Source organism: Argiope bruennichi, chromosome 10 (genome assembly GCF_947563725.1).
Source record: "Argiope bruennichi chromosome 10, qqArgBrue1.1, whole genome shotgun sequence".
In the NCBI taxonomy this organism is placed as follows: Eukaryota; Metazoa; Arthropoda; class Arachnida; order Araneae; family Araneidae; genus Argiope; species Argiope bruennichi.
The window spans coordinates 22,264,639-22,291,222 of record NC_079160.1 but is presented as its reverse complement, the minus strand read 5'-3'; the positions used below and the strand labels follow the sequence as shown (position 1 = coordinate 22,291,222).

Sequence of the window (26,584 nt, the reverse complement as noted above, 5' to 3'; positions counted from 1 at the left end):
ATTCGAATTACTTTCACCTGTAAGAAGGCACACAATCGGAGAAGACGTCACTGCCGGCGAAAAGTCAATACATTCGAAAAAGGAAACAAAGTTTATTTCGCCATATCTTTAATGGCTCTCTCTTTCTCACTTTGTGGTAAAAAATTGATTCTGAATTAATTACTTAGAGAAATGTTTCTTACTTATTTGAGTAACTACGCACATGTTCAAATAGATGGAATTGGGGACCGAAAGACGTTCTTCAACTTACTGCTTATGAAATACTGAAAGTTAAAATCTATTTTAGCTTGCTGGTTTTGTTCTGTATTTAATATTTTAAAAGAAATGCACTCACGTGTCAGAAGTGGGGTTCGAAACCACGCTCTCTTTCGAGAACCAGAGCTTAAATCTGGCGCCTTAGACCGCTCGGACATTCTGACTGCATGCGTATGAGCATTCCAATCGATTCGAATTACTTTCATCTATAAGAAGGCACACAATCGGAGAAGACTTCACTGCCGGCGAAAAGTCAATACATTCGAAAAAGGAAACAAAGTTTATTTCGCCATATCTTTAATGGCTCTCTCTTTCTCACTTTGTGGTAAAAAATTGATTCTGAATTAATTACTTAGAGAAATGTTTCTTACTTATTTGAGTAACTACGCACATGTTCAAATAGATGGAATTGGGGACCGAAAGACGTTCTTCAACTTACTGCTTATGAAGTACTGAAAGTTAAAATCTATTTTAGCTTGCTGGTTTTGTTCTGTATTTAATATTTTAAAAGAAATGCACACACGTGTCAGAAGTGGGGTTCGAACCCACGCTCCCTTTCGAGAACCAGAGCTTAAACCTGGCGCCTTAGACCGCTCGGCCATTCTGACTGCATGCGTATGAGCATTCCAATCGATTCGAATTACTTTCATCTATAAGAAGGCACACAATCGGAGAAGACGTCACTGCCGGCGAAAAGTCAATACATTCGAAAAAGGAAACAAAGTTTATTTCGCCATATCTTTAATGGCTCTCTCTTTCTCACTTTGTGGTAAAAAATTGATTCTGAATTAATTACTTAGAGAAATGTTTCTTACTTATTTGAGTAACTACGCACATGTTCAAATAGATGGAATTGGGGACCGAAAGACGTTCTTCAACTTACTGCTTATGAAATACTGAAAGTTAAAATCTATTTTAGCTTGCTGGTTTTGTTCTGTATTTAATATTTTAAAAGAAATGCACACACGTGTCAGAAGTGGGGTTCGAACCCACGCTCCCTTTCGAGAACCAGAGCTTAAACCTGGCGCCTTAGACCGCTCGGCCATTCTGACTGCATGCGTATGAGCATTCCAATCGATTCGAATTACTTTCATCTATAAGAAGGCACACAATCGGAGAAGACGTCACTGCCGGCGAAAAGTCAATACATTCGAAAAAGGAAACAAAGTTTATTTCGCCATATCTTTAATGGCTCTCTCTTTCTCACTTTGTTTTAAAAAATTGATTCTGAATTAATTACTTAGAGAAATGTTTCCTACTTATTTGAGTAACTACGCACATGTTCCAATAGATGGAATTGGGGACCGAAAGACGTTCTTCAACTTACTGCTTATGAAATACTGAAAGTTAAAATCTATTTTAGCTTGCTGGTTTTGTTCTGTATTTAATATTTTAAAAGAAATGCACACATGTGTCAGAAGTGGGGTTCAAACCAACGCTCTCTTTCGAGAACCAGAGCTTAAATCCTGCGACCTAAACCGATCGGCCATTCTGACTGCATACGTATGAGCATTCCAATCGATTCGAATTACTTTCATCTACGAGAAGGCACACGATAAGAGACGACGTCACTGCCATCGAAAAGTCAATACAATTCGAAAAAGAAAACGAAGTTGATTTCGTCATATTTTATCGCTTTCATTCTCACGTTTTGGTATAAAAGTAGTGTGAATCAATTACTTCGAAAAATGTTTCTTTATTTGAGTAACTTTTATTTGAGTAACTGCAGATGTGTTCAAATACATAGATGCAATTTGGGACCGAAAGACATTCTTCAAATACCAGCTATCAACTAAAAAAGAATTAAAACCGCATGTAGAAATTTGGATCGGTCATTTTGTTTCGTATTTCTGTTTTGAAATAAGTAGTTTCAAATTCCGGAAGTGAGTTTCAAGCTTTTACTATCTTTTTAGAAGGAGAACTCAAACTTGTAGCGTTACGCCTTTCGACCATTTTAATTAAGAAAATGAAACTCTTCATATCGTTGTGTTCTGTAAATCTTTCGTTAAATTAAATATATCAGAAAACATAAATATTTTGTATTAGAATTTTTCTTTGATTACTAAGTGTATTAAACTGAGAGTGTAATTATTGCAATTTGTTTTCGTTGATGGACTTCAAATTTTGAGTTCCTATTTTTCCATTTAGTTAACAAAATGACAATCAAAGTTAGTAAGAAACCATTCCCTGTAAATATAGTGTTGATATTAAAAGGGAATCGATGAATGTTTAAAAGAATTAAATTTCTAATAATAATTTGCTTATGAATTAACAAATTATTAATACATTGCTTGTATTTTACATGACTTCTGCTATTATGTTTGACACCTGTGATTCCCACCTTCTATCTAATTACCGATGGAGCAATGGTTATCCAATTAGGCAGTGAATATGAATCACAGAAGTGAGTAAAAGGTGTCAATTTCAAACGAAAAGTTAAAGCTCAAGGTTCATGTTACGAGACTAATGTGAAAATTTAAGAGCAACGGATAAAAAGAAAATAAAAATTTACAGTGTTATTTGGGAATATTATTTTATCTTTAAGAACAAAGAATTAATAGAAGAAAGGTTTATAGAAACAATTTAAATATACAATACTACACAAATAGGAAATATATGTATAATTAAATATTCATTTGTTTGTTTGTGCGTAATGAACCTACCTTTTATAATTCCACACCCCTTGGCGTCTTTGTATGAAATTTGAAAATCGAACCCTGTTGTCTGCTGAAATTTTGTATTACCATATGCTGCTCAGTGGAGTTTGGAAAGATTTTAATAAAATCTTTGTTTAATTTATTTACAGTTTTTGCGCATGTTTTCGCTATTTGTTCTAACATTTCGTTAAAGTTTTCCGAATACTTCAGCATGATGTTTGGAAATTTTATTTTAGCTTCTTGGGCTGATTCCTTCTTTATTGTTATTTTTTTTTATCGGTTGGAATTTATTTTTGTTATTATTGCATTTTGAGGAGACTCAGGTCTCGGTTTTTCAGTTTTCCTTTTCGTGGGGGAAATAAATAGTTCATGATTCAGGGTCTGGGTAGGCCGACTGCGTTAGAAACAATTAGAGTCTTGACAAGAAGTTAAAGTGTGCAATGTACCGTTTTAACGTTTTTCCACCATAACTTTACAGCATATATCACCGCATAAAAGTCATTTCTACACTGTCGAGAAATTCATACTATCAGCTTTTCAGTGAAGTCCTTTTCATAAGGCTTTTTTTTGAGTTTTAATCCATTTTCAAATTTAATTTAATCATAATGTGTAGGTATTCTATTTTTATTAGAATTAATCTGCAAAAATGTTGCTAATGTTAAAGTTGTTTTTTTCCAAACATTTTCATCTTTGTTTTTACTGCATAGAATAAGTCATTCTTAGAAATTGTGTTACGGTATCATTTATTGCTTAACCTAAAATTTTCTAATATGTTTGCATTTTTTAAATTTGTAATTCGTCCAATTAGCATATTAATTGTCTTTTTAAAATTGTTTTTGTGGTCAGAATTCCATTAATAAGATTTTATTTCGTTTACCTGAAATATTTAAATAAGAATTTAATTACAATTGAATGTCTTAAAACATCTTAAGAAACTGAAAATAAAATATTTATTTTTCGTTTTTTCTTATCTCCATATAAAACAGATAAAAGCAAGCACGTCGTGGATACAACATATAATCTATTATAAAATAGAAACATTCGGGCTATCGAACTGTGTTTATCATAAAGAGAGCTTTTGAATAATTATTTATTACTATAAAAACGACTTCAGTCTGAAAATACCCTAATGGCACCCATAACAACTCTATTGTTTTAGAAATATAAAAGGAATATTAAATATGTAATATTCCTTTGATCTTAGTAAGCCAAAATTGCCTGTTAAGATTTCATGTCTAGTTAATGTGCAAAGTCATCCGCATCTTTATGGTACTTTTTAACACCATTACTTGAAATAATAAGGCCATTCATACTTACACCAGAAGAAAAGGAGGCATTGTATTTTTTGATTTAGAGTTTTAAATTTAAAACAGGCCAGTTCCAGTTTCACAGCTCCAAACATAGCGATTTTATTGCCAAGTTCGGCGATCTCAGAGTGTTTATTATATCTGCAGGAATTCGAAATAACCCGTCGTTGTCTTTATCTTCATCTTATTTAATCGCTATATTGCGTGTTTTCTCAGTAAAATGCTGTAATGATGTGTGTACATGGAGCTAGTATGCTTTTGGTAATATTTTATTTGTCTGCGTCTGCACTGTTTAAAGACATTCACAGAATTTTCAATCTTAATGACTGATATTTTTGAAAAAAGGAGGGGGAAAAAAAGAATGAAATGTTTTGATAACTGGCAATTTATAAAATAAGAGGAGATAGTCTCTTACCTTGATATTTATTCGGAAGTGAAAGGGAAAGAAAAGCGAAAGGTACATTAAAAATGCTTTTATAATTACTGCAGTGTCACTCTCCTTATTTTTTTAGTCAACTTTGTCTTATATGAATTATAGAAAAAGTGAGAATTACCATCCTCGGAAATATGCGACCTTGAGACTTTCATATGGTTTTTTCACCCCCTTTTTTTTAAAGACTCGGATAAAGAGAGAGACAGAGAATTAAAATATTTGTCTGTTCTTTCATTTAACCGTTTGATAACTGTAATAATCATAATTAAGAAGACATGAAATGACGTTAAATTTGCCTGTTGATGCTCACGATAACTCAAAAATCTAGCAAAACTAGATGAATGAAATTTAATAGGGGGGGGTCTTAAAACTGAAATTATCTATCAAATTTTGAATCAAATCTTTCAAGAGGAAGCTTATCTGTTCATCCATGTGCGTTTGAACACGATAATTCAAAACTATCGAAACCTATGTAGATGAACTTGGTATACGTTTTTAGCATCAGAAATATCGATCGATGCCAGATTTTGAATCAAATCAACTGTTTTTTTATCTATTTAATCTTACTTATCTGTAAGCGAGAACTGAAAAAAAACCTAAAGAGCCAGATGATTAAAGCTGGCATGTGGTTAAGACACCCTAATTATCGATATGAAAACATTTTGTATTAAATTCGTCCAGACGAACGTTATACTTTTATTCTCACAGATATTTATACTGTTTTTTTATATGAAAATAAACAAATAAATAATATTTGAGAAGATTGTTATAACTTATCTGTTGCCTTCACATTAAATATCAATACTATTTACTTTTTTTACTAATAAATTTAATTTCCTATTCATTGCTATTCATATAAACGAGAAATATTGCTGTTCAGCTTTTCTCTTGATTTACACGAATGTTGCCACTCAATTTATAAATATATTTAAAACATTCTATATTTTTGCGTGCAAAATAACACGGTTGTAAGTAAAAAAAAAAAATTATTAAAATGTTCGGAATTAGAATAAAAAGAGCTCTACTATCAAATTGACATTTTTTTAAAAAGATTTAAAAGACTCGAACATTTTAAATATAAAAACAAGCGCGTTTTTACTTCCTCGCATGCAAAGAGAAATTAATGTACTCTTAAAAAATTTGAACTTGAGATTTTTATGATTCTTCCTATTTTAGACCATCTTGAATCCGAAACATTTGGAATCATGCCTGTTTGTTTTTGAAAAAATGAACTCAACAACCCTTTGAACTAGACCAATGAAACTTGAGACAAGGATTTTACACCGAATTTGCAAATTTCTACCAAATTTTGAACGAAATCTGTCCAGAGAAATTCAGTCTGTCTGTCTATCCGGTTGTCCGAATACATGTGAACACTTAACACCATACCACACCACACCTCCGTTTCTAGAGCCCATGTGGCCCCTTTCCGGTTTGGTATAGATTCTTCTCTAGATTTGGTATAGATTCTTCTTTGGTATAGCTTCTATTCAGAGGATCTTCCTCCTTTATATCACTGGATCATATCGCACAATACCAACTGTAGTTTTGCCAGTCATTACAGGCTCATGCCACTACAGCAACTGAAAGCCCAACAAGAAGTCCTTTTCATCAATATCACTTGCTTAGAGAAAGTACATGTGAACACGATAATTACAAACCATAAACAAATAGATGGGTAAAATGTGGCACACAAGTTTTGCATATCTAATGTTGACAGGAACCAAACCCCGCCAATATATATATATATATATATATATATATATATATATATATATATATATATATATATATATATATATATATATATATATATATATATATATATTTCTGGATATAAAAAGGATGAGCTGTGGGATTAAGCCCTCTCCCCCCCCCCAAAAAAAAAAACGATTGATGAAAAATAAAAAGGTTTTGCTAAGCGTAACACAAGATAAATTATTATTAAGAAAAAAGATTTTTAAAGAAGATTTTACAAAATAAAGCATAGGGAATATTACGAAGAAAAAAATTTATAAAGAAAGCGATTTCACTGAAAAAAACATAATGGATAATATTAAAAGAATTTATAATGAAAAAGATTTTACTCTATGAAGTATAAAGAATATTATTAAAAAGTGGAATCATGCAACAAAAAAAAAAAAAAAAAAAAGGTTTTACTGAAAAAAACTTAAGAAATATTATTTAAAAAAAGATTATAAAAAAAAAAGATTTTGCTGAACAAAATATAAGAAATATTATTAAAAAGATTGATATATATATATATATATATATATATATATATATATATATATATATATATATATATATATATATATATATATATATATATATATATATATATATATATACTGAAATGAACAAGAAAAAATATTAGATGAAGAAGAATAAAAAGATTTTACAAAATAAACATAAATAAAAAAATATTATTATTATTATTATTGAAATATCATAACGAAAACGATTGCCACAGATGAATCAGAAAGTTTACCAAATAAACCAGATTTAGTTTAGAATCAACACGAGGGAGTATTTTGTGAATGAACTTCGTGATTTGGTACTATAGTCAGATGACGAGGGAGACACCTGAGTATGCGTTCGTCTGAAAGTTTCTGCACGACATCAGCTGAAAGATATTACACACTCGCCACATCGGATCTCTTTACATATATGGTGGACTTTTAAAGAACTCGGATTATAAGCTTTGAAGTTTCCAGTATTAAGGACGAGAACTTTGGTACTTATGTTTTATACTTATGCCAAAGTATCCCCCCCCCCTCTTACCGAATAAATAATAAAAAACATTAATTGCAATAGAAAAAAAAAATTTCTGAATAAACAAAATGAATTATTTCAAAGAAAAAAAAATTATACTGATCATTTATTTTTTTATATATAAACAATAAGATAAAAGCAATTTTGTCTTTAGGGGGAAAATGCCTTTCAGCAAATTATGTTTCAAAAATTGAAGAACTAAGATTAAATTCAATGGAAAAAAATCAGTTACAGAATAGCGAATATAACCTAGAAATGGATGTTGAAGGGAGGGGGGGGGCAAAAATGCAAATTCAAAATAAATAAATAAATAAGATAATATTTAAAAAATGTTGCATAAGCATTATAACCGCTTAATAGCATATTATCGTATATAATAACTCCAACTATATATAAAGCAATTAAGGCATTTATCAACTGAACTGGATGTAATTTGAGAAGCAAGTGCCGTCGGTTCCGTAGTGTAGTGGTCATCACGTTCGCTTTACACGCGAAAGGTCCCCGGTTCGATCCCGGGCGGAACCATACTTTCATGATTTTTATTTTTCACTTTGAAATGACAACAATTCTTTAGGGCCTTTACCTTAGGCGGTAATCTTTCGATCCCGAGAGGAACCAGTGATCTGCTGAAAACTTTTTTCCCTTCTCTCTCTCTATATATATAAATGAGGTTTACATTTTTCTAGTGATTTTCACTTTTCAACTTGTGTTTATTCTTCTTTCGAAGGTGTACTAAATGTGAAAATAGTTCCAAAATTTTTCGAACTGTGCACCAGTTTTAATTTTGTGTAACTGTGCTTCAGTTTAAATACCATACGTGGAATTCGTAAAATTGCTCATCCTTTGTGATATGAGTTTCAAATAAGTACTTGAAGAACTAATATTTATGATTTAAGCATTTTTGCTAATAGTATAAATAAATCCACAGATTACAAGTCGCTAATTGCATGAAATAATCACGTGACTAATGTAAAAATAGTGACAACCAGTTTGAAAGATGCAAAAAGAAGTTAACAAATATGACGAATTAAAAAAAATTACGGGAAAAAAAATTACCTCTAAAATTGAAAGATAGAAACACAGATTTTTTTTTTCTTGTGCGTAGCAAACTGTTCAATGCTGATATTTTTTTTTTTTTTTTTTAAATCGGAATAATTTAATTTTGTTCAGTGTATTTATTTTGTGGGAAATTATTGTTATTATTGTTTTTTTAATAAAGAAATACTATTATCCAAATTAAACTGCAAACGATTAACAATCATTTTTACAAATTAATTACTTTGTATTCTTGATGTTGTGTTTCAGCGATGAATGCAACGAATGTAATGCATTTGGTGTTGTATGTTAAGTGAATACTTAATTTCAGTTATCATATTTAACAATGTAATGACTATAAATCCTCTGTGCTTTGTTTAGCATAGAAACATAATTTATTTTCGAAAAACGAAAGAAAACTTTTTAATACAAAACATTTATAGAATATAACAAATTTATGATCAATATAGTCACGAAAAATTAAATATATTAAAAAAAATTTTTTCGTCGGTCTAACAATTGCACTGCATTTTTTTTTTTTTTTTTTTTTTTTGAAAGAATGAAGAAGCTAAAAATGCAAATACCGACATCTGGTTCCGCCCGGGATCGAACCGGGGACCTTTCGCGTGTAAAGCGAACGTGATAACCACTACACTACGGAACCGACACATCTCGACCTTTCCTCAGCAAGTAATTCTCTCGACAAGATTGTGTTCCATCGTGTTTTTTCTGAACTCACAATAAGGCCAGAGAAGAAAAGCGGCGAAGAGGACTTTCAGGGACCTCACTTTTCTCCCTCTAACTTCTCAGCAACTGTGGCTATCGTAAAACTTCTATTACAAAAGTTGTTTATCATGATGAGGCAACGATTCCTTTCCTTTTAATTACTTTTCTATCTTAATAGTAAGGAAGTTATAAGGAAATGAAAATTTCAAACACATCTATTTCTATACTCGGAGATTAATAATCTGTCTTTTTTTTCCCTAACTATATGTCACACGCCCGTTCAAAACTAATCAAAATTTCACTAGTAATCGATGATCATTATAAACAATAACCGTAAAAAAGTTTGATCGATTTATTACATTATTCGTTGTTAATGTTAATACATCACGCTTATTATTAATAATAATATTGTCCATACTTTACACATATTTATAAATTTTTAAACGAAAATTGGTTTTGGATTCTAGAGACCATTAAAGTTTTCAGATATTTTTGTGCTGTATTGCATGTTGTGTCTTAAGAGTCATTACAATAGATTGAATTCCTATTAACAATCTACCAAGTATCCAGAGCCGGATTACCAAACAGATTAAGAAAGCGCCTCAGAATTTAAAAAAAAAAAAATGTTTCGAGATTTTTTCCCCCTATCATTATCTTCAGGATGGTTTAGTGATCTGATTTTATTTGATTTATAATAGCTGTGGACACAAACCTCATTCAAATTAAAATCACGTATCATTCAAATTTCAGAATATTATACTTAGAATTTTCTTCCCATGCTTTCAAATAAATTTTGAAGAGTTTTAATTTGTTTTACAGTTAAATGACTGCCTCACAAGTCAATAAAATTTTCTTCACATGCTTTCAAATACATTTTGGAGCGTTTTAATTTGTTTTACAGTTGAATGACTGCCTCACAAGTCAATAAAATTTTCTTCCCATGCTTTCAAATACATTTTGGAGCGTTTTAATTTGTTTTACAGTTAAATGACTGCCTCACAAGTCAATAAAATTTTCTTCCCATGCTTTCAAATACATTTTGGAGCGTTTTAATTTGTTTTACAGTTAAATGACTGCCTCACAAGTCAATAAAATTTTCTTCCCATGCTTTCAAATACATTTTGGAGCGTTTTAATTTGTTTTACAGTTAAATGACTGCCTCACAAGTCAATAAAATTTTCTTCCCATGCTTTCAAATACATTTTGGAGCGTTTTAATTTGTTTTACAATTGAATGACTGCCTCACAAGTCAATAAAATTTTCTTCCCATGCTTTCAAATACATTTTGGAGCGTTTTAATTTGTTTTACAGTTAAATGACTGCCTCACAAGTCAATAAAATTTTCTTCCCATGCTTTCAAATACATTTTGGAGCGTTTTAATTTGTTTTACAGTTAAATGACTGCCTCACAAGTCAATAAAATTTTCTTCCCATGCTTTCAAATACATTTTGGAGCGTTTTAATTTGTTTTACAGTTAAATGACTGCCTCACAAGTCAATAAAATTTTCTTCCCATGCTTTCAAATACATTTTGGAGCGTTTTAATTTGTTTTACAGTTAAATGACTGCCTCACAAGTCAATAAAATTTTCTTCCCATGCTTTCAAATACATTTTGGAGCGTTTTAATTTGTTTTACAGTTAAATGACTGCCTCACAAGTCAATAAAATTTTCTTCCCATGCTTTCAAATACATTTTGGAGCGTTTTAATTTGTTTTACAGTTGAATGACTGCCTCACAAGTCAATAAAATTTTCTTCCCATGCTTTCAAATACATTTTGGAGCGTTTTAATTTGTTTTACAGTTAAATGACTGCCTCACAAGTCAATAAAATTTTCTTCCCATGCTTTCAAATACATTTTGGAGCGTTTTAATTTGTTTTACAGTTAAATGACTGCCTCACAAGTCAATAAAATTTTCTTCCCATGCTTTCAAATACATTTTGGAGCGTTTTAATTTGTTTTACAGTTAAATGACTGCCTCACAAGTCAATAGAATTTTCTTCCCATGCTTTCAAATACATTTGGAGAGTGTTAATTGGTTTTACAGTTAAATGACTGCCTCACAAGTCAATAAAATTTTCTTCCCATGCTTTCAAATACATTTTGGAGCGTTTTAATTTGTTTTACAGTTAAATGACTGCCTCACAAGTCAATAAAATTTTCTTCCCATGCTTTCAAATACATTTTGGAGCGTTTTAATTTGTTTTACAGTTGAATGACTGCCTCACAAGTCAATAAAATTTTCTTCCCATGCTTTCAAATACATTTTGGAGCGTTTTAATTTGTTTTACAGTTAAATGACTGCCTCACAAGTCAATAAAATTTTCTTCCCATGCTTTCAAATACATTTTGGAGCGTTTTAATTTGTTTTACAGTTAAATGACTGCCTCACAAGTCAATAAAATTTTCTTCCCATGCTTTCAAATACATTTTGGAGCGTTTTAATTTGTTTTACAGTTGAATGACTGCCTCACAAGTCAATAAAATTTTCTTCCCATGCTTTCAAATACATTTTGGAGCGTTTTAATTTGTTTTACAGTTAAATGACTGCCTCACAAGTCAATAAAATTTTCTTCCCATGCTTTCAAATACATTTTGGAGCGTTTTAATTTGTTTTACAGTTAAATGACTGCCTCACAAGTCAATAAAATTTTCTTCCCATGCTTTCAAATACATTTTGGAGCGTTTTAATTTGTTTTACAGTTAAATGACTGCCTCACAAGTCAATAAAATTTTCTTCCCATGCTTTCAAATACATTTTGGAGCGTTTTAATTTGTTTTACAGTTAAATGACTGCCTCACAAGTCAATAGAATTTTCTTCCCATGCTTTCAAATACATTTTGGAGCGTTTTAATTGGTTTTACAGTTGAATGACTGCCTCACAAGTCAATAGAATTTTCTTCCCATGCTTTCAAATACATTTTGGAGCGTTTTAATTTGTTTTACAGTTAAATGACTGCCTCACAAGTCAATAAAATGTTTACTTTCTCGCATACATAGAAAAAATATTGTAAACTTCAAAAAAATTCTAAACGTTTTGGACTTATTACCTTGAATTCGAAAAACACATTTCTGGAAAATATCTGTCTATCCGTGACAAAGATAATTCAGAAAACTTTTGAGCAAGATAGATGAAATTTGTTATACAGTTTTTACACCAAATTTATAGATTTCTAGCAAATTTTGAGCTAAATTACTTCAGAAAAAATCTCACTGTCTGGCTATATGAATATGCGCTTTACATGATAACTACAAAACGAAGAGAGCTAGACAGATAAAATTCGGTACATAGATTTAACATCAATAGTGTAAATACCTACCAAATTCTGAATCAAATCTAACGAGGAGTTGACCATCTGTCGGTCTGTACTTTTACAAGCATGTAAAATGCAATAATTTAAATATACTAAATTTGATATGTGATTTTGGGACTACAATTATAGTTCTGTGTCAAATTTTGCTTTCAATCAGTTGGGGGAAAAATGCATCTAAGGCACAAATTCACCCTTATTAGTGAATATGCGAGAAAAACTCTTGGAGATTAAATTTTGTTTAAAATATTTAAATTTCATTAATTTTTTGTCGTTCTATTCAATTTCCTTTTGTCTGTATTCTATTCCATTCTACTTAACGTCATTCTTTTAAACTCGCTTGAACGTGCTCAAAATTTTAATTCTTTTTATTTTCAGTGTTTTATAGCACTTGTTATGCAAACATTGTTTATATTGAGATTAAATAAAAATCGGCAGAAAAACAAATTCTGGTTTTGAATATTAGGGAAAGGGAATAGGAACCCACACATAGTATTGCCGACAGGACATAATCCGGTCCTGCTAATAACGGCAACGACATATCATCCAATCCCGCAAAACAAAGCTCCAGGGTCTGTAGAAATAACCTATTAAAGTTAACTGTATCTCGTTTAATGTCTGGAACGGTAGTTTTTCCTCTGGCCTGCAGCGAGACATTAAAAAGTGCACTTATTTCCATTTTAGACGGACGAATAAGCTGACAACATCACGTGATCCTTTGTCTAAATAGATACATCAATTAATAACGTCCTCCTAACAAGAAAAAAAGTCGCAGTGTACTTAAATTAAAAGACTTGATATGCAGAGCGCGCAAAGATGGCTGCAGCTAATGACTTTTAAGTATACGGAACAATTTCGTTAAAACATCGCTAAATACAGATATCCCCCTAATTAAAACAACAATCAATAACTTTCGTATCGCAGAACTGACAGCTAATATTAATGGCCGTCCCCGTGATTAATAGAAAATGCAATCGAATACCTTGGAGAAAATAACTATATATTATTGGTCCGTAATCGATAACTTATTTGACGAGTTTGTAGCATAATTTTCCCTTCACTTCAAATTGTTTTATTAATTGATATTTTGGCAAGGGAATACTTAAATGAGTTTTAACTAGGCGTTATGCAAAATTGTTAACAACCTTCCCAAGTTAAATTCTATCAACGGATCATTTCTGTGGATTAAGTTTTCATTAGCCAGAAAGTGTGATAAGGTGTAATTTATTAAAGTAATTGTCGAAGTTTGAGCCACTTTTTCGCCAAAAATTGGAAAATGTTGCTCAAATCATAGATCTTAATCATTTCCTAAATATTATATATATATATTGTGGACAAAAACTTTTATGATTTTTTTTTTTTTTTTTTACCTTGACAAAGGTTTTTAGACCTTTTATCGGCCATAAGACCATTTTAAATGAGCCAAGAGTCAGAAAGTTGTTCAAACCATGGTTAGAACGGTCGTGCAATTAAATTTTTATTCCATATGAAAGGCGCCACCTGGTGTTGAATCAGAAAAAAAACTATAGTTAAATCCGATAATATTATTAATTAGGATTTGTGAAATATGCTTAAAGCAAAGAAAAAAAAAGAGAAAGAGGGAGAGAGTATCAGTTTTTCTTTTCATCAAAATAAAATTGAAAAAGTAAGTGGCGCTGAAAACGATACTATAATAGAATTAAAGCACCATGGATATCATGATAAAATTATTAAGCATTTAATGAAAATTAATATATATATATATATATATATATATATATATATATATATATATATATGATTAAGTTTCCAGTGCATTAAGGGTATTACTATCAACATTATTCAATTAGATAATGAATTAACACCGTCTTTGCCTTCTAAATTCCCAGTGCTTCATCTCTGAATCATATGGCCATTAAAAATGATTGTATTTCAAAAATTCCATTTGTTTGAAGTTCTCAAATGATTATCATTTATATCCTTTACAGCTCCCAAGTTGCTCATGCTGGGAAACAAGATTATAATTGAAGTAAACACTGCATTGAAACGTTTATAGTTAAATATTAACTAATTAAAGCATCAAGGTTTTTTATTTTTATGCAAAAAATCAATAATTTTTTTTTACCTTCAAGCTTTTATGCATTGTAATTGTCCTATTTACTATATCATATATAATAACAACCATTTTGCTTTTAGGAATTGGCGACTTGGCAGCTCTTGGCGATATAAATAAAGGCTTATCAATTCACCAATTTTATCCGAATGGAAAGTACGATCTTTTTCAGTGATGCTATGAAGGAATGGCATCATTTTTACTCGCATAACAATTCGCTAATTATCTTTTTTTGGAGACTGTTACGGAAAACGATCGCCAACAAATGGACCAATAAATACGGGCGTATACGAAGGAGTGTCAAAAAGTAAAGGGCCATTTGTGAGGCGCATTTATTCAAATGATGGAGAACTGAGACATGTATTGTTTTTCTACTTAACGGACCTGGACTTCAACGCACTTTTCTTAAAATTTCACAAATTATTTGATTCCGTATGGAAAAATGTTTTTCTGTTGCAGTAACTAAGTTTGCTCCGTAAAAATGATTTCTTCGTCGGTTGTAAATCTTCTTCCCCTTAGGAGTTTTTTCAATGGTCCAAACAATGAAATTGAAGGCTGGTCAGGACTGTATGGCAGGTGTTCGCACACTTCGAATTCCAGTTCCTTTGTTGCTCCTTTATTGTTGTTGGCAGACCCACCGTTCACATACTTTCCGAAAATTTAACCTGTCATGTAAGATGGAATATGCTAAACCATGACTGATATGTAAAATATTGACGATTTTGTCTTTATATTCCTCTGTTTTCCATCACTCATAACCTCAACGACTTTCAAATTGTTCTCAGTAGTTGACGTCGATGGCTAACCCGAAATTTCGTCGTCACATATATCAGTTCTTATCTGTTTGAAGCGCTCTATCCATTCGTAGATCTTGCTTCGCGATAAACAATACCGCTCTTGCATTCGACAAATAATAACCACTGTTTTAACACCTTCCGCAAACAAAAAGCGAATCACTGCCCTCATGTCCTTCATGGTGCAAATCGGCAATGGAGTTCTCATATTTAAGGTCTACTACCTCCATCGACTAACGCGGGAATAAGAGTTACACATTGCATAGAAGTGTTGCCGACTACACTAATTCAGAGTTGGATACTAGCAGTGTTACCAAACTCTGGAAAGAGAAATTTCAAAAGTCCCTTTACTTTTTGACTTTCCCTCGTATAACTCAAAAAAAAAAAAAAAAAAATCTTTAAAAAATTAATTGCTGCTCAAAAAGTGTTCGATTTTATATTTGTATAAATCTCCTAAAAATAATGAGGACTTCGAAGCTAATTTCTATTCATTCAAAGTACCTGTAAAAGTAAAAATACCTACTGGTGTTTGAATAACAGCAAATCATGAGATAAGATATGACGAATGAAAAGCTTCTTAACATTCTGCGTCACAACAAAATTCGAATAACGAATATGTGGATGTTTACAAAACTGGACGAAGAAAAGAGAAAGGATCTCTCTCTACATGGATCAATCCGTTTTTGCAGTGAATGGTTCATGTTTTATTCAGCAAGACTTAAAATGCGATTATTCATTAACTCGACACGTAATTATTAACTAAATTAACCATCACACCTAACACCGTGTTTTCATTTTACGGCTGTTGCTTGCTCTTGTCAACTTCTAAATTATTATTTGTTTATTTTAAAACTAAAGCGTCTTTCTGTTCTCATTTTTAAATTAAAATTAAAAAAGAAACAGACAAGTGAGATCCTACAGAAGATTGATTTTGCATTAAGATTTCGAACTAAAAGCACACCTTTACGTTCCATCATGTAGAAATCTGTTGTTACGGAACTGATTCAAAATCCCCGCTTTTTTTTGCGAGTCTTTGTTGTCTGAAGTAGAAAATGATTGAATTCTATGAATTGATGTTTGAACTTAACGACGATTGATTTAATACGATCCATTATAGTGGTTAATATGCACGAATTTGATGGTTGAATTATAATTATCGCTATTTGGTCTTCATATGATTAAAGTATACAAAGTATTAAGTAAATATGATAATGATTGAATTATATGAACTTTATATGAAACTCATTATGCTAATTATGCGTTCTCCGAGGTAGGGAACATGAAGAGACATGGAAGAGAATTTGCCAGATAAGTAAATTACAGAAATGTGATGTAATTGATTAGGTTGGACTGCCGATGTCGGAACGTACCTCGTATTGAAAGAGTAGTAGATGGGCCAATGATGCCCGTTTTGTCATTGATCCTAGTACTCTTGTTATTATCATGGTGATTCAGGATTTGGAATCCGGATGCTTGCCAGAGCGAAAATAATTATTCATTACGTACGAGTTATATGAGTTTATAATGATTGAATTATAATTCAACCGTATAATTCAATCAATCGTATCAAGTTCGTATAATTCAATTATTATAAACTCATATAACTCGTAAACTTGATAACATATGAAGATAACAGTTTAATTGTGCGACTTTATTACTAATACTTTACACGATAAGAATTGTGATAAAATCTTGATAATGAGTGAATTAAATTAACTATCATTATGAACTCATCCGCATATTTTACATGAATTATACGAAGATGATGACTAAACTATACTAGCTTTTATGCGAATTTCATGATCTAAGTTGATGATCCTTAAACTTATTCCTCAGAGTTGCTTTTACTTTTATAAATTGTCTTTCCATTTCTTTGCTATTTCAACGAATCGTGAATAAGAAAGATAGTTATAAGGTCGTGACATGGATTTTCATGTACAATACAAAAATTCAATGAATTTTTGGAGGCTAAATATATGTATTGGCAGCTTTTTTACTTTCTCGTATACGTAGTTTAGAGAAAGTATAATAATCGTCAAAAAAATTAGAACTAGAGATTTTGACGTATTTTCACGTTTTATATCTCACCCGAAAAACACATTTTTGGAAAATATCAGTATGCCCGTCCATCCGTCTGTGACAAAAATAATTCAAAAACATTTCGATCTAGACATATGAAATTTGGTATACGGTCTTGACACCAAATTTGTAAAATTCAATCAAATTTTCAGTAAAATCCGCTCAGAGGAAGTCTGTCTGTCCGGCTTTTCAAATATAATTTAAGACGATTACTACAAAACGAAGAGAGATAGATAGATAAAATGCGATACGCAGAATAACATCTATAGTCTAGACGCTTTTCAAATTTTGGTATAAATCCAAAAAGGGTTAACTAACTGTCTGTCGATCTGTACTTTCAGAAATAAATAAATGGAATAATTTTAAGATATAAGGATTTAAATATATTAAATTTGGTATGGGATTTTGTGACTACTATTATAGTTCTGTGTCAAATTTCAGTTTCAATCGCTTGGAAAAAACCCATTTAAAAAACATATTCAATTTTCGAATACTATTAACCGTGTGTCTGGAATTAATCGCCAAATAACTCGCCAAGGATGACACGATAGATTCAGTAAAAATACTAAATTCAAGCCAAAGGTTAATATTTTGTAACTATTGCACGCCAATGCCCTGCGAGACGTTCTCTGGAATAACACCTTTATTAGAGAATATGAAAGTTTTTAGTGAGTATAACATTTTTTAATGAGTACGAGTTTTTTTATGAGTATCTTTCTATGAAAGATAATACGTTTAGTTTAGAACTTAGTCTAAGTTTAAACGAGACTTTAGTTTAGTTTAGTTGTAATAATATCCTGTTTTAATAAGAACTGTAGGGCTGTTTGGACGCATTTATTCATCTGTTCATGACTTACAAATTTGGTACATACAGTCAAACCTGTTTCAGTGCGGTCCTTTTTTATGCGATATGCAGTTCCCATGCACCGCATAAAATTTTTTTCTTTAATAAGTTATAGCAATTATTTATTATAGCTGTTTATAAAGTTCTGAAATATTTTTTTGAGGGATTTCTTTTATGCAATCCCTATCTACAGCACAAAACCTGGTTTGACTGTATATATACTTGAAAACTGGCAAGGGCACCTCGAAGCGGGTTTTTTTAATTTTAATTAATTAAAAATTAAGTCCAATTTTGACATTTTTCCACGATAATTTCCATAAATATTATTGCACAAAAATAAATTTTACATTATTTCAAAATTTAAAAAAAAAAAAGTCTTTTGAATGATACTTGTTTAATAGTTCTTGTTCAAATTTTTCTTTAACTTTGGAAAAAAAATTTTAATATTTTTTTTAGCAATTATCAATTGTAGATTACATTGTTGCCCCTGAAATTCGAATCATTTTCATTATTTCTTTAAATATAAATTCGCATGCTTTTCTTCCATTGTTGAAAACCAAAGGAGAAAAATTCTGTTTAATATCTGTATAATTTACAAGAAGAAAAAAAGTGAAGTTGCAATATTACGAAATTTAATAAATGAATCGTATATTTAATTTTTTAATAGAACTACAACGTCATGGGACTGATCTCTAATAGAAAAGTTGGTATTCACAATGAGCAGAGCATATGTAAGACAATTAAAACAATTCGACCTTAATGTGTGACTATTAAACGGAACCATTGACGTACAATAATGCCTAAACCATTTAATTGAAATTAGATGCAATTAATATTCCCGGCGAACCAGTTAATCTCCAAAGGGGACTACTTGAAAAAGATCTTAAAAAAATTATTAGAAGTAAACCAAAAAATCCATTTCAATTTTAATTTATTTTATTAATTGGTTTTGAATAGCCTAACATAAAGCCAATTAAGAAAAAGGTGTTTAGGCACTAGCCGTGTGAAAATTATAAGCTACATCACAACCAAATTTTGTACTCATATTCTCCTGAATATGTCTTAGAAAGACAATTAGATCAAACAATTAGAAAGTGGCAAGAAAAAAACCCGAGAAGATGCGATCGGCTATTCGGAGTACATGAATTTATTTCATGGAATTTGCTTATATAAAATATTTTATATCTATATTTGCAGCAACTGGATCTTTCTGAGATATTTGAACACAACTTCACATAAAAGGAAGTTGGTAAATGGGCATTAGCAGGATAAAAGATAAATGGTAGTTGAGATAAAAGGCAAACAATATTTTTCAAAACTGATTTATTTATTTATTGTTAAAGATCAATTTTTAGCTACCAAAAATTTTTTTTATTATTATCAGCCAGTTGTATTTTTTGACAATTTGAAAACATTGGTCAGAAGTTGCATATTTTTTCGGAAAATCTTAAAATTTATTTTGACAAATTTAAAATTGGAGGCGCCGGGCATCGAACCCGGTTCCTAAGTGAGAATTCTACTTTCTGAGCAATGCCCCTTCGCCTTCGATGAGTAATTATTGCATTCAAGAGTCGTTATTGACACCATTTGTAAAAGGAACATACCCTAATAGTTGTGATTTCCACACGCATATAATTGTAATAACTAAAAATTAAATGATTCAGATAAATTAAATTTTATATGCAATTTAGTGATTACAGTTGTAGTTTCAAGTCAAGTATATTTATGTGTCAAAAATAGGGCATCTGAAATATATATTTGATTTCCTGATACTTGCGCATGAACCGCTTGCCAACGAATAATCGCCAAAAATCGCCAAAGATCATTCACTGTATTCAGTAATAACGCTATATTTAAACAAACATCGATATTTTTTTATAGATTGTATGCTAATACTATTCATCTAAAACGCAATTACTGGTTTCCGTTATTATGCTGTCAAGAACGCAACTCTCATATGTGAGACTTTCAAAATAAACATCTGAGTGCTTAGAGCTGTCATATCTGTGCCCAAGTTCCACAGATAAAATCTTCATTAAATAGCATGCGAAAAATTTTAAGAGAAATTACGCCGGCTGGTTCATTTTATCAGCCAATAATTATTAGAAACATTTGTAAGAAAACACGAAAAAAAATGCTTGAAAATCTAAAATTTATTTTGACTTAAATTCAAAATTGGAGGCGCCGGGTATCGATCCCGGTACCTCTCGCATGCTAAGCGAGCGCTCTACCATCTGAGATACGCCCCCTTCGCTTCCAAGTCTATAACATGTATTCAAGAGTAGTTATTGACACCATTTCGTAAACGAAACAGTTTCTAGTTGTTACTTTTCCTCATCTCGGGCGCAGGTGTGTCAACAACACAAGCGAATGATCAGCTGCTGCAGTTTCAATTAACATTCGTCTTAAAAGTTTCCTCAGATGCATATATTTTATATTTTATTTATTTGTTCATTATGCTAACATTAGGAACAATAAGTGTTAATTTAACGTAAAGGTGATCCCATTTCTATATTTAATTATTTATAAAAAAAAATGGAATGATGCATTGTAAAACACTACAATGACACGCCTGATGCAACTTTCACACCATCAAATCATTAGAATACATTTAAACTAGATCTTAAATATTCTTTTAGTGTCTAGACATTGATTGAGAGACAGCAGAATTCTTTTCTGTCTTTCCAAGCCATTTGAAGATAGGATTTGCTTGAAAATAGCAATTTTAGTGCTTTATGTTGCTGAGTTTCCCTATCTAAAACAGATCTGCATGTTTGCTTTCAGGTATGGGAAGGCAGGGGGTGGGAGGAAAATTTAAATTAATTTTATTTTTGCATTTAAATAAAATGCTATTAATCTGAGACGAGAAATTTAAGTAGAAACGATATAGTATTAATAAGATCTATAAAATGAACTGCAGAATGTTAAAATAACTGATTAACAGAAGTAAATTTTAAAGAAAGCGTGAAAAGTTCTTTTGATTACTTTTTTTTTTAATTTGAGCGAAATTTTTGGAATTTTATTTAAACACGCGTTACACAGAACGAAGCACCTGGCAAAGATTTTAGTTTGAATATCTATATTATTTTTCGGAAAATTCAACTTTATCTTAAAAAAAAAAAGAAGAAAAAAAACAGAGTTGTCAGAAAATGCCTATTAGTACTTTTTAATTAATCTGCATTTATGGACGAAAAAATAAATCTAATTCTAAAAGTGTTATTCGACGGTTTCACATGGTGTTATTGTAAGTTCAATTTTCAGAAAAAGAGATGAAGATTAAATTTTTTTAAAAATAATCTTGCGAGTGGTGATTGGGTTATAAAAATATCAAATTATTTTCCCGAGCTTAACGGTGGCTTGAGCCATCGGAAAATGCATTCAGGAATAAAAACTGGGACAAAATGTTAATTTCAAATTTAATTTCTTTCTTATTAGATCCTTTAAGGATTTACTTTTTTTTTTTCCGTATAACACTTTGCGTCCAGTAAAATATTTCTAGGCTCATATAGGATTGAGGAATAGTTCGCAAGGAAAAAGGGATCGCGGAAAGTTTAAAAGAACATTTTCTTTTCTAAGCGGATCTTCTTTCATTCCAAAGAAATACCCGAGTTTATTCATTGGACTCTAATCCAGCCATCAGAAGCTTATGGTCACAAAAAGGTCTCAAGACATTTTTGAAGGGAGGATCGCTCAATCTCCTCCCCTTTGCGGAGCGATCAAATGGCTAATCCAGTCCAACAAAAGACAGCGATGCATCATTTTCCGAGCGGGGAGTTGATCAAATCCTTCACTTGTTTGGTTCGAGTTTCTTTCACTCTGAAGGATGGGATTTACTGTTACTCAACCAGACAGCAAATTCGCCAACTTTCAGCATTTAAAAACCAGACTTCCTTTAACTGTTTGATTCGATTTATCTTATGCATTTCACAATGATGTTGCAACTTTTAAAGGAAGAGTGACTAATAACAAAGGAAAAAGTGAAGTTCGTTCAGTTGTTATTAAATTTTTTTCATTTTATCTTGTCATCACAAGAGTATGATTAAGAGCAGTGGCGTAGGGTGGTGGCACGATCAGAAAAACTTTAGGTCTTAGAAGATCTTGAATAGTCCCTGTATAGGCACTCACATTGAATCGATCTTTGGATTTTGAAGAATTTTTTCGTTAAAATGAAGAAACGATATAAAAAAAATTACATCGTTGATAAAATATTGTTTTAAAAAAGCTTGTTGTTCGAAGTAAAACTTTTATTTGACATGAGTTAAAAAAATTTCTCTGGGGACTAAATATTTGCTGTGAATCACACACCGCTGATTTAAGATATTTCCCGTTATTAGAATTAAAATACAGTTGAAGTCAATTCAATTCATTTAACAATCAATTTTAGTCACGCGTGAGCACTTGCAATTAAATGCACAGTGGTTGTGAACAATTTATTAGTTTTTATTATGAAGTTTTATAATTCAATTACTATATTTAAAGTATTGTGAATTATCCGTTTATCAAAATTACATAATTCATATACTATTTATTTTATTTGTTAAAATTACTTATTATATAGTTATTAATTATGCATTGTAAATTATAAAACTGCTGAATATGAAAATTCAATCATTATTTTTTTTAATTTCAAAATTGCCATTTCTCTTATTTTTATTTTTGGACTTCTTTTTAGATTTGAATTTTTTAAAAATATCTATATGATTACACACACACGCACACGCACACACACACACACACACACACACGCACGCACGCACGCACACACGCACGCAAGCACGCACGCAAGCACGCACGCACGCACATATACTTTGAAGAGTGGGAATGTTCACTCTGGAACAAAATATTTTTTACCCTAATTCCCTACATTAAATTACAATGTTGCTCTAAAATTCAATTCGTTATCATTGTTTGGTCAAATATTTAAAAGCTTAACTTTCTTTCATAATCAAAAATTCAAGAAGGAATCTTGAATACGTATTTACGTAAAATACGTATAAATATACGTATTTTACAAGACGAATTAAAAAGTGGAGTTATAAAACCACAAAATTTAGAAAAAAATTGAAGCGCACATTAACGTTTTTAATAGTATTTTAATGTCCTGGTAACATCCATGTACAGAATGAATAGAACCTATGAAAGACTATTACAATAAGACGACTTTAATATCCGATAACTCGAGGAAATCACGGACATGAAGTTATATCTAAACTATTTAATTGAAATGAAATATAACCAATATTCCAAGTGAAGCAACTGGATGCCAAAGGTGACTAATATATGATAAGTTATTTTTTATCTCTTTACTTTACGACATAATTTTCTAGAATAAGGAATGAATGCTGTCGATTAAATGAAAGATAATTTTGGAGATAAAAACGACGCTTGGAAGCTATCCAATTCGGTTGCAACTTTGTCAAATGGTAACTACAATTTAACAAATCCAGACATCTAAATTATTTCATTTAATTGGTTGTCAGCTTTCTTCACCCACTTAGTTGGAATCAGCCTTGAAGTGTTCGAAGACACATTCATGGCTACTTCTCTAATTGCGCCAAACGCATTATTTCATATTTATGGGTTTTATTAAATGAAAAATATCATGGGAAATTTCAGTGTTGACATTAAATTAATTGCTGTTCTTTTTTAGATAGAAGAAAAAATGACGGCGACTTTCTTGGAAGTTTGAAATCCAGTCGGCCTGAGATATTTCTATATTTGATATTCATTAACTGAATAGTCAATTTATTGCTTCAAACTTTTGCTGGCGTTGATGCTCAGTTTGAAGTTTATTATAACAAATGTGTTATCAATTAATTTATTATGAAGTAATGGTGGATTTTAATGCATTATCTAGAAAGTAAAGACACAAATTCTTTTGCTGTGATGAAGTCTTTTTCTTTTGAAATGGCATTGATAATCACGTGACCTATGTGCATATATTTAAATGAATTACTGCAATCAGAGAGCGAAAGGGTGTTCATACAGGAATGACCAACTACCATTCAAAGGAAGGCACCTCAGAAATGGGGATGAGAACCATCTGGGAACCAGGTTATACAATATTTTTATAATGTTGTGCTATATTATATGATATTAATCAATATTCCACAATGTTATACAATACTGCGAGTATTAATCAATGTCATACAGTATTTGTATACTCCAAGGGAATGGTGGTACAGAAAAGGTGTGGGATCAGTTGCCCCCCCCTCCCCCCAATGAGACGTTCCTTCTGCAAAAGTTGCTGTATCGTGGCCTTTAGGACTCAACCTATGCAGTTGGAGCATCATTCAATATTTCTGCTATTCTTTTGACTGGTTAAAGAACCGGTTTATGATATCAACACAAGGGAAAAACGATTTAACAATACTGATTAATTAATAAATAATATTCTGACTCCATACGAGATTTCATTTATCGAAATAATTGCATTTTTGTCATTGCATTCACATTCACAAGGAAAGATGTATTGACAGTTTATGTATATATGAACCTGTAGCTCAAACAAGCCTAAATGAAATTTGACATGTCGAAACGTTAACTGTTTTCAGATCTAATCATTCAAAAGAAGATATGTCTAACCCTTGATTCTCGTCTCTGTATTCAAAAGGAAGATATCCCTAATCCTTCAATCTATATTCAAAAGGAAGATATCTCTAATCCTTGAATCTATATTCAAAAGGAAGATATCCCTAATCCTTGATTCTATATTCAAAAGGAAGATATCCATAATCCTGGATTCTCTTCTCTATATTCAAATGGAAGATATCTATAATCCTAGATTTTCTTCTCTATGTTCAAAAGGAAGATATGCATAAGCTTCGATTCTCTTCTCTATATTCAAAAGAAAGATATCCATAATCCGTGATCATCTTCTCTATTTTCAAAAGGAAGATATCTATAATCCCCTATTCTATTCTCTATATTCAAAAGGAAGATATCCATAATCTTTGATTCTCTTCTCTGCATTATGAAACTAAACATAAAATGCGTAAGTGCTAAAAAAATTGAAGGGAAAACATTATGTATCAATCATTAAATTTTGCTAAAAAAGAGCAGTAGCAAAAACATAAAAATGTACTCGAATGATACCATAGCCATTGGTAACTCTACAGCACGTAGAATTCTATATTTCTCTTGTATAACCACACAATTATTCCTGCGTATCTTTAGGCTCCAAATAAAATTAAGGATTTTTAGTTTTATTTAGAGAATTGTAATGTATAGAGCGTCGATCCCTGATATTTAAAAATTGTTATTTAAAATTCTAGTTTAAACTATTTTTTTTTTACTTTCTCTCATACGAAGTATACAAAGAAAAATACTTTTCTTTGTATACTTGATATTGTAAATACTTTTTAAATACTTTTAATAATAAAATACTTTAATAATACTACTAAAAATACTTTTCTTTGTAATATTGAAATTGTCAAAATATTTGAACTCGAGATTTTGGTGAATTTTCACGTTTTAGAACCCTTCTTGAGTTCGAGAATTTCATTTAAAGAATTATGCATGCGTCTCTAAATATGATAGCTTAAAACCACTTAGAATTGGACAGATGAAAATTGGTAAATGGATTTTAGATCGAATTTGTATACTTGTATATCGAATATGTATAAATTTTTGAATGAAATTCATTAAGAAAAAGTCTGCCTATCCATGTGCAAATGAACACAATAACTACAAAAAAAGGAATGACCTAGATGGATATAATTTGATTCACGTGTTTTAGCATAAAAGTGTAGATCCCAATGAAGGTTTGAATTAAATCTGTTAAAAGTTTGACCGTCTCCCATCTGTATTTCCGCATGTATGCTACAGCGAAAAAAAACGCAAGATTTAGATAAATAAAATTCGATACATAGTCTTGTTACTAAAATTGTAATTCTATGCCAAATTTTGGTTTCTATCTGTCGCCAAAAGGCACACAAAATGCACATATGCATGTTTCATTTTTTCCGAAGCACAAAATAAGCATGTGCAAGATTCTGAAAAAAAAATCTGAAAATGAAAAAATACTGGTAAAGCTCACGATTTTGTCTAAATTTCAGAATTTTTTACTCGAGCGGGAGAGGTAATAACATTTTTACTATGGAGTATGCGAGAAAATTACAAAGAGACAACTCCCACTGGTTTCAAAAGTGGATTGGGAATCAATTGAGAATTATTCATTAAATAAAGTCGTTCTAACTCCATAATTATTATTTTCTCTGTTATTATAATTTATTATACTCTATTATTATATTATATATTTTTTCTCTATTATTA

The 26,584-nt window shown here is 30.9% G+C and overlaps 6 non-coding genes across 6 annotated transcripts; 1 reads left to right on the top strand and 5 right to left on the bottom strand.

Annotated features, from left to right (window-relative positions):
- Positions 1 to 335: 335 nt before the first annotated feature.
- Trnal-uaa (transfer RNA leucine (anticodon UAA)) lies at positions 336 to 419 on the bottom strand. The gene has a single exon. It is a non-coding gene; the product is annotated as a tRNA-Leu (tRNA).
- A 360-nt stretch (positions 420 to 779) lies between these two features.
- Positions 780 to 863, bottom strand: Trnal-uaa (transfer RNA leucine (anticodon UAA)). Its single transcript has one exon. It is a non-coding gene; the product is annotated as a tRNA-Leu (tRNA).
- Positions 864 to 1,223: 360 nt separating this feature from the next.
- Trnal-uaa (transfer RNA leucine (anticodon UAA)) lies at positions 1,224 to 1,307 on the bottom strand. The gene has a single exon. It is a non-coding gene; the product is annotated as a tRNA-Leu (tRNA).
- A 6,572-nt stretch (positions 1,308 to 7,879) lies between these two features.
- Positions 7,880 to 7,952, top strand: Trnav-uac (transfer RNA valine (anticodon UAC)). Its single transcript has one exon. It is a non-coding gene; the product is annotated as a tRNA-Val (tRNA).
- Positions 7,953 to 9,053: 1,101 nt separating this feature from the next.
- Positions 9,054 to 9,126, bottom strand: Trnav-uac (transfer RNA valine (anticodon UAC)). The gene has a single exon. It is a non-coding gene; the product is annotated as a tRNA-Val (tRNA).
- Positions 9,127 to 20,486: 11,360 nt separating this feature from the next.
- Positions 20,487 to 20,559, bottom strand: Trnaa-agc (transfer RNA alanine (anticodon AGC)). The gene has a single exon. It is a non-coding gene; the product is annotated as a tRNA-Ala (tRNA).
- Between the last annotated feature and the right edge of the window lie 6,025 nt (positions 20,560 to 26,584).